Source organism: Adiantum capillus-veneris, chromosome 25 (assembly GCF_014529385.1).
Source record: "Adiantum capillus-veneris isolate H3 chromosome 25, ASM1452938v2, whole genome shotgun sequence".
Lineage (NCBI taxonomy): Eukaryota > Viridiplantae > Streptophyta > Polypodiopsida > Polypodiales > Pteridaceae > Adiantum > Adiantum capillus-veneris.
The window spans coordinates 32,178,272-32,193,959 of record NC_140955.1 but is presented as its reverse complement, the minus strand read 5'-3'; positions in this window follow the sequence as shown (position 1 = coordinate 32,193,959).

The window sequence follows — 15,688 nt, the reverse complement described above, 5'->3', positions numbered from 1 at the left end:
GAGCGTCTCTCCAAATGCAATCACATAAGCGTGCATCAAGATGTTGATGTTGGCCTAAAAAATCACTCTGATATTGTTAGTCAGGGGTTGTTGCCAAAAATTGCCATGCTTGGCAATGCCTTGGTCGATATGTATGCCACATGTGGTGCGGGATGTCATCTTTCGGAACACACTGATTGTCGGATATGCCCAACAAGGGCACATGAAGCTGTCGTGATTGGCACTATCTTGGTCGTTATGTATGCTTAATGTGGTGCCCTTGAGAAAGCACAAAAAGTGCTTGAGGAGATTCCTGTCCGAATGTCACCTCTTGGAATGCACTAATTGTGGGATGTGCGCAACAAGAGCAACGCCAGAAATCTCTAGGCTGTTTTCAGTGGATGCAAAAGCAAATGTACCTCTCAAAATTTAGTCACCTATACTTTTGTCCTGAATGCTACGCTTACATCTTAAAGGAATGTGGCTCTACGCAAGTGCTCGAGGAGATTCTTGTCTGGAGTGTGCACTCTTGGAATGCACTAATTGCAAGATTTGTCCCACGTGGGCAGGGGCAGAAATCTCTAGTTTGTTTTCAGCATATGCAAAGTGAGGGCCTCTCTACAGATGTAATCACCTATGCATGCATCTTGAAGGCATGTGGCTCTAAGCAAGATGCTGATATGGGCACAAAAATTCACAATTGTATTGTTAGTCAAAGGCTGTTGAGAAAAGATGTCGTGCTTGGCACTGTCTTGGTCGATAAGTATGCAAAGCAAGGGTCTCTCTCCATATGTAATTACCTTTGCACGTACCTTGAAGGCATGTGGCTCTACACAAGATGCTCATATGGGCACAAAAACTCAGAAGTATATTGTGAGTCGGAGGCTATTGAAGAAAGATGTCGTGCTTGGCAGTATTGTCTTGGTCGATATGTATGTCAAATGTTGCACGCTTGACAAAGCACAAAATGGGGCCGAGGAGCTTCCTATCTGGAATGTCATCTCTTGGAATGCCCCGATGCGAGATGTGTGCAACAAGAGCAGGGCCAGAAAGCCCAAGGTTGTTTCCAGCGGATGCAAAGCAAGAATCCTTCATCCACGTGGCATCGACCATCCACCAACAGCAAGTGCTTGCTCGATTTTTTTATGACCTTCATTAGTCGACTTGTCAACAAGTGCAGCTATTGAGCTATTCCTGCTCTAAACTATAGTTTGAGCCCTCTGACGTCTTTCTCAACGCAAACTGAGGAGTCGTCAAAATTACAGCCTTTCATTGAAAACAGGAGATCGGCTTCCTTTGTTCTTTCTTGGTACCTTCACAGAAAAACCACAAGATGGGTAATCACTTCAAATCGATGCAGGATGCTAGCAAGGAAGCTCATCAAGGCTATTCTAAGCATATGCAAGCAAAAGGCCTTTCTCCAATGCAATCATCTATGGAAGCAAACACCTATGCTAGCATCTTGAAAGACTTCGCAATATACTAACATGGGTGATAGAATTTATATTGATGAGGGTGCTAGTCAGCCAAGCTATTCAGAAACAGGTTTTTCTTAGTAGGGCTTTTCTTTGTATGTATGGCAAATGTGGTGCCCTTACAATGTCCACAGAAAGGCAACAAATCCACTAACAACTCTAGGGAAGAAGCAATACTTGTGAAACACATCAAGCAGACTCACAAAAGCATGAGAAGTTCTCATGTTTGTGCTCTCATCACTATTACAGTTAAGCCCAACATGGCTGTTTCAAGGAAGTAGTTTGTTGTTCTCATGGGATAGCGAAGGCCTCTTCCCAATTGTCCCAATGCAATCACTTATGCTTGCACATTGAAGCTGTGCAGTCTTATGAAAGACGTTGACATGGGTGAGAGAATTAATGATGAGATTACTAGTCACGGGCTGTTGCAAAAAATTATCATGCTTCTTGTGATCTAGAGTGTGGACTCTTGGAATGCATTAATTGTAAGATTTTTCCACGGGGGTAGGGCCAGAAAGCTCTAATTTTTTTTCAACAGATGCGAAGTGAGGGCCTCTCTCCGGATGCAATCACCTATGCATGCACATGCCTTACGCAAGATGCCCAACATCGTTGATGCAAGGAAGTGCATCAACGAGAGACATTCAATCCCGCGGTGAGTAAGCATTATCATTTTTTTATTTTTGACACTGAGAACGCAGATAAGGAATGCACTGAAAATTGCACGTTGTCGTGGGAATGGCACGTTCCCTCGTATTATAAAAATTGGGGAGGATTGTGCAAACTCCCCCATGTAAGGAGACTTGCATGTTTTTCTTTTTTGAAACAAGAAAATGGAATAACAAACAATTAATAACATTGACATCTTGTATGGTTACGAACGTTGAGCTTGACAAAATAACAACCCTCCTGCTGTTTTTTTGCGAGGTACCCCTTTGAAGCACTACGATCGGTATCCCATTTTTGCAAAGAACGCCTCTGAACCACGACAATCGGTACCCCAAACACTCTCAGGTAAAAAAATCTAACACGCATTGATGAAATCTCTCTCCATGCTTCATTTCCTCTCGGATAAAAAATTCAAACACCCTTTGATGAACTCTCTCTCTCTCTCTCTCCCTCCCTTCATTTTCATATCTCTCCTCCCATTTAATAAATATCTTCGACAAATTAATAGCATCAAATAAACGTTTTTTTTTCATTTGAGAAGTGCTGAAATGGCATATATAGTATTTTACTTAATCTTAATTCGATACGAATGCAACTAAGAAAGAACTCTAGTTTCTTATTTCTTTTTTTTTCTTTTTTCTTGTGGGGGGGGGGGGGGGGGGGGGGGAGGCGGGGGGGACAAGATAGCATGCAAGACATGCAGATGTGATGTTCAAGTAGCATACGAGAGAGCCAAGATGGAGGTGGGTGGAAGACAAACGCTAGTAGAATTTTCTAAATTTGAAGGATTTTTGACATATTTTCTTGTCTTTTTTTATCGGTTTTTCTTCCGTTTACCTTGGTTTGCAACCACCTAATCTTGGTTTTCAACCAAATCAAGGCTAAGCTAAGGAAAACCTTTCCAGAACAATGGTTGCGTTTGGTTTGAGTTCAAACTTTTCTGGTTGGTTTGAGTTCAAATCTTACCTTCTCTCTTTTGGGGTATTGGTAATGTATGCTCTTTGTGGTTGGTTTGAGTGCAAATCTTACTTTCTCCCTTTTGAGGTGTTCTTGAGTTCTACATGTGCATAATGGTAACCTTGGGTATGAAGGTGAGGAAGCGGGATCTCTTGGAGATTCCTCATGAATATAAGAATGACGACCACAAACGAGCTCATTTGAGTGGAATCTCAAGGAGATCCCAAGCTTGAATGAATAGAAAAAAGAGGACTCGTCAAATGGTGGCAAACACAACATGCACATGGAAGGTTGCGATTGAGGGTCAAACGAGCCGCATGAGGCATGAGGAACATTGCAATGCCACGAGGCAGGGGAGTTGGCAAGGGGGGGAAGATGCAGGAGGCCACAACCTTGTTGCTTTTTTATATAAAATAGCTCGTATACAGGGCAACAAGCCGACGACGGTGGAGTGGCTAAACCTGTACTGCTCTCTCAGATTGTGATGTTGCAAATGCGATGGCAGGTTGTTGCATGATTTTAGTGTTACCATATACATGTGGTAGTGATGTGTGTGAACACACTAGGACCGCCGGGGCATTTTTTCCCTCTTTAGGAGGTTTTTTCCCCCGTGCATTGTATATATGCCCATCACTCTAGGGCTATCTATCTTTCCATTGCACACTAAGTAATACATTCTCTATTGTGTGCCTTGAGCTTCCTTCGTCTTCTCCAAGCTGTGTGTGTTTCTATGCAACCCTAATTCCAACAATTGGTATCACAGCAGGTCACGTCCTCCCGGGCTTAGTCGCCAGCTGCTATAGCACACGCATGCTCACTTTCTCCGATTTCAGTGAGCTTTGGCGAGCGTTCGCAGGTCGACAAATATTTTGGGATTGCTCGAAGAGCTTGGTCTGCTCAGAATTTTGATTTGGGCTTAGTCGCCAGCTGCTATAGCACACGCCTGCTCACTTTCTCCAATTTCAGTGAGCTTTGGCGAGCGTTCGCAAGTTGACAAATATTTTGGGATTGCTCGAAGAGCTTGGTCTGCTCAGAATTTTGATTTGGGCTCATTTCGGCCTCCGTTTCCACTACAAGCAGTATTGCACAGGCTATTTTGTCATTTTGTGCAGAATTTCTGTCAGTGCCGTTTTCTGCATAACAGGTGCCTTATAGTCTTCTACGGTTTGTGCTATATAGCACACGTTGTTCTCGCTCCGATTCTCCTATTTTCGAGCATTTTTCACATTAGGTGTAGCATTTACCATGGCTGACAACAACAACACAGTTGTGTTCAAGATGTTTGTTGCTGAGGACAGGTTGGATGGGGACAACTACCCTATGTGGGCTTATATGATGCAACATGTTCTTGTGTCAAAAGGTGTCTAGAACATTGTGCAAGGCATTGATGTACGTCCTGGTTCTGAGGATGTAGGCGATGTTGAGGATGTTGCAGGTCTTGCTGCAAGGATTGCAGCTGTTAGAGTTGTTTTGCCTACAGCAGAACAAGGTCGTTGGGATGTTAAGGATGCGCAGGCTCATGCATTGATTGCATTTTCTGTGAAGCACACCATTATTCCTCACATCCGTTCGGCAAAATCTGCAAAACAGGCTTGGGATATTCTAGCAGGTCTTTATGCAAGCCGCAATGAGGCTAAAATTGCTTTGCTGCGTAAAGAGCTAGAGTCGAAGATTATGTATGAGGAAGATGATATGGACACTTTCCTTGCTAGTGTCAAGGATATCAATGAGCAACTCATTTCTGCAGGTGAAGTCATTTCAGACAGTTCCCTAGTGCAGACTGTTCTTGATGCCTTACAAGATTCTTAACAGACTTTTGCTAGTACTTGGAGACTTATGACCCAAGGAAATCCTGAAGTTGTCAATTTTGATGCATTATGCACATTGCTATTGCAAGAGTCACTTTTCAACAAAAAAAAGGACTAGGCAGCGTGCAATTGAATAGTCTTTTATTGCTTCTCAAAGAAAGGGTGGTAATAGCAATGCAACCACTTCTTATGGTTCTGCTACGACTGGCAAAAATACTGTTCCTAATGCTTCTGCTGGCAGCAATTCGTCTGGAAATTCTGGTGATAAGGGAAAAAAGAAGATGCGTTTCCATTATTGTAAAGCCAATGATCACTTGATCAAGTCGTGTCCTAAGTTGGAGGCCAAAGAGGCTAAAAAGAAAGAGGGTGGTTCCACTGCAAATGCTGGGTCCACTACAAATGCATCCATTGTTGAGTCTTCTGTGAAAGGAGACTGTGTTGCTGATGTTGATGCAAAATGGGCTTTTAGCGCAGAGTGCACTTAGAATTCTGTTGTCCATGATGCATGCTTGTCAGTTGCTGCAGATTCGCATGTGTGGTATTTCGACAGTGGTGCTACAAAGCACATTACCTCACATCGTGAATTGTTTACCTCTCTCGAGTCTGTCCCTCATGGAAATTCAGTCACTTGTGCCAACAACGCCTCTTATCCAGTTCAGGGAGTTGGAAAGATTGTGCTCACTACTGCTAATGGCAGTTCCTTCACACTTGTTGATCCACTTTATGTACCTGGGATCAAGAAGAATCTCTTGTCTGTATCCGCACTTGCTAGACTTGGACTTGTAGTCAAATTTGTGGATGACAGATGTACAGTTCATGATCTCAGTTTTGGTGATGAAATTGTTGCATCTCGGTTTTTGTGCCGTGGGCTATATAAGCTCACTTTGTATGACAAGTGTGGATAAAATTTTGCAAATGCTGTTGCAGATTCAAGGGCTATTTCAGATGCAAAACTTTGGCATGCACGTTTTGGTCATCTGAATTTTGCCAGTTTGCTGCGTTTGTAGAAATCTAATATGGTTTCTTCTTTGCCGCCTCTTGAAAAACCTGTCAAACATTTTTGTGAAGGCTGTATTTTGGGTAAAACATGCAGCGTTCTAAGTTTCCAAAGGATGGTTCAGTTCGGGCCACATGCAGGTTGCAGCTTGTGCATAGTGATGTTTGTGGGCCAATGCAAACTCTGTCCTTGGGCAATTACCTGTACTTCGTGACTTTCATTGATGATTACTCCAGGCATGCATGGGTATTTCCGCTTAAAGAGAAGTCCAAAGTTTTTATGTGCTTCAAACAATTTCTGGCTATGGCTGAAAATGTCTCGAAATGTACTATGGGCACCCTCCATTCTGATCGAGGGGGGGAGTATATGTCTCATGAATTTAATGCATTTCTAGCTAGTCGTGGGATAAAACACCAATGTACAGTGCCTTATATGCCTCGGCAAAATGGTGTTGTTGAGAGGAAAAACAGGTCACTGATGGAAATGGCACGATGTATGGTCAAAAGTCAAGCTTTGCCGCATTCTTTTTGGCTTGAAGCCATCATGTGTTCCACTTATGTACTTAACAGGTGTCCTACAAAAGCTTTGCAGTCTATTACTCCATATGAAGCATGGCATGATAGAAAGCCTTCTATTGAGCACATGCGTGTTTTTGGCTATTTGGCATATGCTTTGGTGCCACAAGTGCAACGTAGAAAATTGGATGATAAGGATGTCAAATGCATTTTTGTTGGTTATAGTGCTGAAAGCAAAGGTTACAAGTTGTATCATCCGCAAAAAAAACGTATTCTGGTTTCTCGGGATGTAGTGTTTGTGGAAGATTCTGTTCAGCCCTTGTTGTCATGTACTAGAGACAGTAATGTAAGCTCACAGGACATTTATGACACTTTGTTGCCTCTTTTCAGTAGTGGAAATACGAATGTAAGTTCCAATGAGGCAAATGTACAGCCTATGGGGGTTTCTAAAAATGTTCTAGATCAGCCTATTAGTGATGCAGATGTACATGATGTACTTGATGAGGAAAGGGCTGAAAATGAGCAGGCTAGAGGTATGCCAAAATGGTTGGTGCACACTTTGCGTGACAGTAAATTGGATGCACCTTTGTCTAGTCGTACTCGTTCAGGCTCTCGCATGCATCTTATGCATCAGATTGTTATTCTTTGGCTGTGTCTAGCTTACATGATGTTGAGGAGCCTCTATCTTTTGATGAAACATAGAATTCAGAAAATTGGATGGCTGCCATGCAATCAGAATATGATCCACTTATAGAAAATGACACATGGACTTTATGTGATTTGCCTCCTGGCAAAAAGGCCATTGGTATGAAGTGGGTTTACAAGTTGAAACGCAAGCCGGATGGTGAGATCGATCGCCATAAGGCTCGACTTGTTGCAAAGGGTTATGCACAGCAAAAAGGCATAGATTATGAAGATACTTTTGCTCCCACTTGTCGTATGACTACTGTGCGTTTTCTATGTGCATTGGCAGCTTATTTTGCTTTGTATGTATATCAATCAGACATTGTTACTGCTTTCTTGAATGGTAACATATTTGAGGAAGTTTATGTAACGCAGCCTCGCGGTTTTGTCATAAAAGGACAAGAGGACAAAGTGTGCAGATGTAAGAAGGCTTTGTATAGGTTGAAGCAATCTCCTCGTGCTTGGTATGAGAAAGCTGACACTCATTTGGTTAAACGAGGATTTCGTAACAGTCCAACAGAAAGCACATTGTATGTAAAGCGTGAGGGTGATGTACTTCTCCTTGTGGTTCTTTATGTTGATGATTTGTTGATCACAAATGAGAGACATATTGCTGAATTTAAGGCTGATTTGAATTCTACTTTCAAGATGAAATATTTGGGGATGTTGCATCATTACTTGGGTATACAGTTTAAGCAGTGTGATGGTGGTATTGCCTTGTGTCAGAAAAGTTACATAGAGACATTACTATGTAAGTTTGGACTTGAAGATTGCAAACCTATTGCCACTCCCATGGAAACAGGTTTGAAGTTGAGTCTACATGATGCTGGCGATCCTGCTGATGTTACTCTTTACCAAACTGTTGTTGGATGCCTCATTTATGTATGCAACACGAGGTCGGATATTCAGTTTGCAGTCTCGCACGTCAGCATATTTATGCATAGCCCAGGGTCTAAGCATTGGTAGGCTGTCAAGAGGATTTTCCACTACCTTAGTGGCACTTTACATCTTGGCTTGTTTTATCCCAAGGGGGGATCATTGTCGCCAGACTTACATACTTTTTCGGACTCAGATTGGGCTGGTTGTTTTGACAGGCGAGTGTCCACAAGTGGTTTTTGTTTCATGCTTGGCAGTTCATGTATATCATGGTTGAGCAAGAAGCAACCTACTGTGGCCACTTCGAGTTGTGAGGCTAAGAACAGGGCAATCTTCACAGCTACGGTTGAGTGTGTATGGCTCAGACGCCTTATGGCTGATTTGGGTGTTGTACAAGACACTGCCAACACTATCTACACTGACAGTCAGAGCGCATTGGCAATTGGGAGGAACCCAGTTTTTCATGCTCGCACAAATCACATTGAGGTGCATTACCACTATGTCAGGGAGAGGCTCTCAGCAGGAGAGATCAGCTTGGCTTATATGCCAACACGGGACAACCTTGCAGATCTTTTCACAAAGGCATTGTCTCGTGAGAAGCTTGAAGCTTTCCGCAAAGCTTTGGGCTTACTCCCCTTTGTGGACTGATCATGTCCTCAGGGCATGGCACTTCCCTTTACTCATGTACCAGCTCTCGTTCACCGCATCACTCCAGGGGGGATTTGTTACCATATACATGTGGTAGTGATGTGTGTGAACACACTAGGACCGCCGGGGCATTTTTTCCCTCTTTAGGAGGTTTTTCCCCGCGTGCATTGTATATACGCCCATCACTCTAGGGCTATCTATCTTTCCATTGCACACTAAGTAAGACATTCTCTATTGTGTGCCTTGAGCTTCCTTCGTCTTCTCCAAGCTGTGTGCGTTTCTCTGCAACCCTAATTCCAACATTTAGTAGGGGATGTATTGACGACTCTTTGGCGCAGAGCGTATCTCATGAGATCCTTGCCAATAGGTTTGTAAATATACCTAGGATGCTCAAACTAAAACAAGTATCCAAACGAAGACCTAACCAGCGTGTTTGCAAAAAGGACGTTTTAGTGTTAATTTTAGCTATCAAAATTACAATATCCCAGCTATATTTTGCGCTTGTCTTGACTAAAATTTGACAAGTTTAGTGTTTACCAGTACGGCCGGCCGCCTTCGGTGGCCTCTCTCTCTCTCCCCCTCTCTCCCTCTATATCGCATGCAAAGGGGCTTGTTTTTGTTTTGGACTTTAGCCTTCAAGTCACAGATTGCTACACGTGTAAAGGGCTTCCCCTTCAGTCATATTATGTCAGTAGATTGGAAAGTTCTTCAATTTATAACGTGAAAACCATGAAATTTTCAAGCGTGCCCTTTTACTCTTTGTGTGCCACATGGGATGCACTCTCCATGCATTAACAAAATGTGTATGAATAGCTGATTAAATCAGCCTTAAACATATGTAAAAGCTTCAAAAACAAGTTGAGCATCACGATGGCCTCTTAAAAATATATATATTCTCAATAATTAGTGAGGTCCCTTGTCACTATATAGTGTGTAGTGTTTTTTATTAAAAATATTGATGTTACTTTATAATATTTGATATGCAATAATATATTTTTACTAATACAATTCATACACTCACTATTGTGAGTTGAAAAAAAAACATTTTTACTAAATAAATATAGCTTACTTTTTACTATTGTGAGTTGAAAAAAATATTTTTACTAAATAAATATAACTTATTCTCACTACTAGAAATCATAATTAAATACAAGCATTTGGCTTCATTGAAGGTCATTTGAGTTTTATTGAAATTTGTCATGATAGCTATCTAATAAAAAAAGATACTGAAATGATTTTTTTTAATGAAATACCTCATGTCAGCCGCCCAATCTGAACCTAGCTTGAGGCCCAATTTTGGGATCTCTATCCCAAAAAGGTGACAACATGTGAAAATTTTCTATGTGCATCTAATTCAAGATAGTGACAAATGTATCTTATATGCTTCATTACCTTTTCGACTCCTACGTGGTAATAAGGTTTTCCACTAACTATCAATAGTGACATCTTAAGTAGAAGGATGTCTCAAAACGCAACCCAATCAAGCTCTCTCCATCCAAGTCCCCTAATTAAATTTTAGAGGGTGCTCTTAACCATCGGACCTCTGCAAATAGATGGTGCGTATTTTTTCTTTAAATAACCCATCGACATGCAACGTATTCCATAGTTCTCAAGAGGGATCATTTTGAATAAGAATCCAACTTAGGGCAGCCTTGAAGGTTCATCATTGTAGGAATCGAAGGGACCTAAACTTCAACATCTAGAAGTCCTACTTTGATTCCACACTTGAAAGCCAAAGTTATTGCTAGATTCACTAAAATGGTGCACTTCCCAACTCCACCTTTCCCAAAAGCTACACCTTTCCCAAAAGCTACAAACACAACATCTACAAAGCAAGGTCTTCCCTAGGCATGAGCTCTAAGGCTTCAACATCCCTCTCTCTCTCTCTCTCTCTCTCTCTCTCTCACACACACACACACACACACACACACACACACACACACACATAGGCGGGTGGACCATTGTAGGTGTCTAAGTCAAGATGCTTGTACTTGTTGCAAGCGTAGCAAGCCCTTGCAATAGGATGCAAGGATGGAAAACTAACGTTGCATGCATTGAGAAATGTACATTCCATTATTTCTCCAACCTCTTTAAGAAAAGTAATACATGTACCAGTTGTTAGCACATGGAAGCCTCTAGTGCTCAAGGAGTTTTCAAGCTCTATTATAAAGAGTGTAGGTAGACTATTTCTCTTATACAGGTTTGCCATGTTTTTGAAGAAACAACACCTTTGATTTGCATCGGGAGCATTTTGTTTCTTTAAAGTAGCATTGCCCTTTAAAAAAAATATTGAGCATTAGTCTTTAATATGCAGTAGCAATGCTTTTGTTTGTATAAAGGATTTGTTTGTGTTTACGATTGCTAGAAAATAACCTAAGCTAAGTGTAATCCCACCTACAATTTTTGAAATTCACCTATAAAACCTAAATTTGAAGGCGAAGGATCGTTTAACGGTGGCAAGTACTTGAGAGAACTCAAGTCTAGTTTAGCTCCACCTATGTCTAAATTCTAAAGTTGAAGGCACAAAAACCTTATACAATTTAGTGCAAAAACCTTCAAATATAGACAACTCACCTCTAAAACTTCTCATATTCAGATTTTTAAAGTTTGTGATAAATAGGATTGTGTATCTATCATCCAAAGAAGCTAGCTTGGTTGGTTTAGTACTCAGTTGTTGTGATCCGGATCATGAGTTCCAGTGCGGTCAGCGACCGCATACACTCATAAGGTTGTTTGGTTCGATTCGCTCTCTCTCTCTCTCTCTCTCTCTCTCTCTATTTCCCTATCTCTTTCTCTCTCTCTCTCTATATATATCACTCTCTATCTCTCTATTTCTCTCTCTCTCTTTCTCTCTCTCTCTATCTATCTCTCTCTCTCTCTCTCTCTCTCTCTCTCTCTCTCTCTCCCTCCTTCTATTGGTGAGAGCACTACTACTTAGCCTCTGTTTGTCTCTTTGCCTCTCTGTCTTCAGGCCATCCTATACAGTCATAAGGTTGTTTGGTTAGATTTGCATGGGATTGTGTGATTGGAATAGAAGAAAGGTTTTTACACTAAATTTCTCTAGGCTTTGTAGATTTTATATCGTTCAAATTTATCATTTAGAGGTAAAACTAAAATTTTTAGTTGGGATTACACTAAACCTAGGTTTTTTCGAGCACTGACCGATAGACAATCCTTCAATTTACCTATAAAGTTTCTCATGTCTAGGAGCACGATCACCGCCTATTGTGGAACGTGACTTTGAACCTCTCTCTCTGCTGGGAGCAAGATCTTGGTGGGAGATTTTTGCATCTCTCTCTCCATTGGTGAGAGCACTACCACTTAGCCTATGTTTATCTCTTTGCCTCTCTCTATCTTCGTGCACTGGAACACAAGTGCTCTTGCCCTCTCTTTCTCTCTTGACTACTTCCAGCAATGTTTGAAAAAAAACCTAGGTTTAGTGTAATTCCACCGACAAATTAATTATGAGACCTACTGCTAGGTTTTAAATTTGAAGGTGAGAAAACCGACAAAATTTAGTGTAAAAACCTTTCAATATAGTCAATTTACCTTTTTTCCCAATGCTAGTGTGAATCACCCCAATGTGAGTCATCCCTTCTCGGCTTCGATTGACCACCATGAACGATCGGATGTCGTACTCGATCCTTTCTCTCTGCTGTAAGATCTTGATGAGATCTCTCTCTCTCTCTCTCTCTCTCTCTCTCTCTCTACTGGTGAGAGCACTACTGGTCAGCCTCTCTCTCTCTCTCTCTCTCTACTGGTGAGAGCACTACTGGTCAGCCTCTCTTTGCCTCTCTTCCTCTCTCTATTTGTGCACTGGCAACACAAAGTTCTCTCTCTACTGGTGAGAGCACTACTGGTCAGCCTCTCTTTGCCTCTCTTCCTCTCTCTATTTGTGCACTGGCAACACAAAGTTCTCTCTCCATCTCTTTCTCACTTGAGTACTTCCAATAGTGCTTGAAAAACAACCTAGGTCTAGTGTAATTCAACCTACAAAATATGAAATTTACCCTGCTAAATTTCAAATTTGAAGGGGAGAAATTTAGTGATAAAACCTTTCAGTGTAGTCAATTCAACTATGGCCCCAATCCTTGTGCTAATCACCCTAGTACGCCGATGGCGCTAAACCTTAAAATTGAAGGTGAGAAAACCTACAATATTTAGAGAAATTTAGTGTAAAAGCTTTTCAATATAGTCAATTGAACTACTGACTTGCTGCTTTGATGCTTGTGCTAATCACCCTGATGTTGTCGCTAAAGAAATCTAAATTTCAACTTGAGAAAACCTACAAAATTCAAAGAAATTCAGTGTAAAAACCTTAAATATAGGCAATTTAACTATTGCCCTGATGCTTGTTCTAATCACTGTGATGGGAGTCATCCCTTCTCCGTCAGCCGCCGCCATGAACCATCGGCTATCATTAAATGCAACTTTGAGCCTTTGTCTCTACCGTCTATGCGAGTAAGATTTTGGTGGGAGTTTTTTGCCCTTCTCTCTCTCTCTCTCTCTCTTAAAAACCTTCAATAGAGTCAAATTACCTATAAAATTTCTTATATGCGGGTTTTTTAAGTTTCTGGGGAAAATGATTCTGAGCTCTTGCTCTCTCTTTCTCTCTTGTGTAAAATACTTCAGAAAATTACCAAAATACCCCTCTAATTTGTGCAAATTCCCAAAATACCCCTCAAATTTCAAAAATCCCCTAAATACCCTTATATCTATTTTGGTTAGATTGTTCAAGAATTTCTAATATTTATTTCTCTTTGACATTTGAGATCCGTTCTTGAGTGCTTAGCATGTAAGTTGTTACAAATTACCTCAATTAGGTCTAAAAATAATGAAGCAATTAATCTCCAAAGAATACATAATCAACTCAAATTCTACTTCTAGCATCTTGTATTGATAGACAACCAATCTTCTTATGAAAACCTACACATTTTTTATCTTTGGAGAAATTTAATCTCACAAGCACGGGAATTTTCAAGAATTTGAAGGGCATTTTGGGAATTTATGGAAAATATTGGGGGTATTTTGGGAATTTCCACAAATTAGAGGGGTATTTTGGTAATGTTCCCAAAAACCTTTCAATAAAGTCAATTTATAGAATAAAATTTCGAGGGCCAGTCTCCCAGTCGTGCGCTCTCTCAAGTCTCCCCCTCTCTCTTTGCTATGCGCGAGCCTTCTTTCTCTCTGTCTCCATGTGTGTGTCTCTCTCTCTCTCTCTAGACTCTTAGAGACACAGTGCTCCCTGCACACACACACACACACACACACACTTAGATGACTCAACTCAGAGTCGACTGATGCCAGCTTGCAGGAGTTCAGGGACCAGGGTGTCCCTCTCTCTCTCTCTCTCTCTCTCTCTCTCTCTCTCTCTCTCGTCAAGACTCACAAACACAGAGACACACACATACACACACATAGCTGAAATCTCGACTCTCCAGGCGTCAGTGCCGCGTCACTCAAGGCTTGACTCCGCTTGAGTATATGCCTGTGCACTGCGTCTGCTGCCACTCATCTCTCTCTCTCTCTCTCTCTCTCTCTCTCTCTCTCTCTCTCTCTCTCTCTCTCTCTCTCTCAACTTTCAAGACACACACACACACACACACACACACTGTCGAGTCAGACGCGCTGCAAGATGTCAACGTGGGGCAAAAAGGGCTACACAGTACACTGCCACTGCACTATGCAATCAAGGAAAGACCTCTCTCTCCCTCTCTCTCTCTCTCTCTCTCATCATTCATACACACAGGCAGTATTCTCAATTTCTCACAGTACACACAAAGGGCCTGCCAAGACTCGATAGGAGGCTGAAACACTGCAGTCCGTGAGAGGCTTGGAGGAGTCGACACGTGGATGCCCTCTCCTTCCTCAAAAATTTTAAGCGACTTCATATATAGTATAGATGTACGCTACAAAATTTTTTCGATTTACTTCAATACGATCTTGAAATTTGGCTAAGATTTTGCAATAAATACATTAAACCCCATTTTTAATCAAACAATGATCTTTAATAGCCCCAAAATGGAAAGGCGTGTATGTGTGTGTGTGTGTGTGTGTGTGTGTGTGTGTGTGTGAGAGAGAGAGAGAGAGAGAGAGAGGTCTCAAAGAGAGTGCCAAAACTTTTCTTATTGATCGAAATAATTTTAAAGTAAATCTATACATATATAATGGAGCTTAAATTTTCCAAGCAAGGAGAGGCCTCCCATGTGTCATCCAATGTAACTTGCACAACCGTCCACGTTTCAAACTTGAAATAATTACAGCTCGACGATCTTGGTGCTTGAAGGTCTTAGACCAATCTTGACCTGCAATGGCTAGTAGCTACGTGTGTGTGTGTGTGTGTGTGTGTTCATGTTCATGTTGTGTGTGTGTGGTGAGTTCAAGTGTTTGTGCTAGTGTGTGTTAGTGTGTGTGTGTGTTCATGTGTTTTGTGTTAGTGTGTGTGTATGTGTGTGTGTGTGTGTGTGTGTGTGTGTGTGTGAGAGAGAGAGAGAGAGAGAGAGAGAGAGAGAGAGAGAGAGAGAGAGAGAGAAGCAACGCGATTGGCCACTGGGTATATGTGGGTATGAGACTCGAATCTCAACCTACAATGCGATTGTGCGAGATTCCAATCTAGTTGAGTGAGCCCATGTGCACACCCAAGGCTCTGTGTGTGTGTACGCGAGCGCATGCATGCATGCAAGAGAGAGAGAGAGAGAGAGAGAGAGAGAGAGAGAGAGAGAGAGAGAGAGAGAGTAGTTGGTCCCATAGCCAATAAAGAACAAAGGCGAGTGAGCCCAAAATGATGAATCCAAGAGAAAATCTAGGATGGGTGGCAAGCAATTGCAAGTTAACAATGATGGAAGGTAGAGTAAACTGTTGATTTGGTTTAAAGGTTTTTGCACTACATTCTCTACACTTTGTAGGTGTTCTCAACTTCCAATTAGAATTTAAAGGTAAATTTCAAAATTTCTGGGTGTGATTACACTAGACCTAGGTTTTTTCCTATTAACTTGATATACATTCTCACCTTTATATTAGAATTTAGAGGTAAATCTCAAAATTTGTATGTGGGATTACACCAAACCTAGGGTTTTTCAA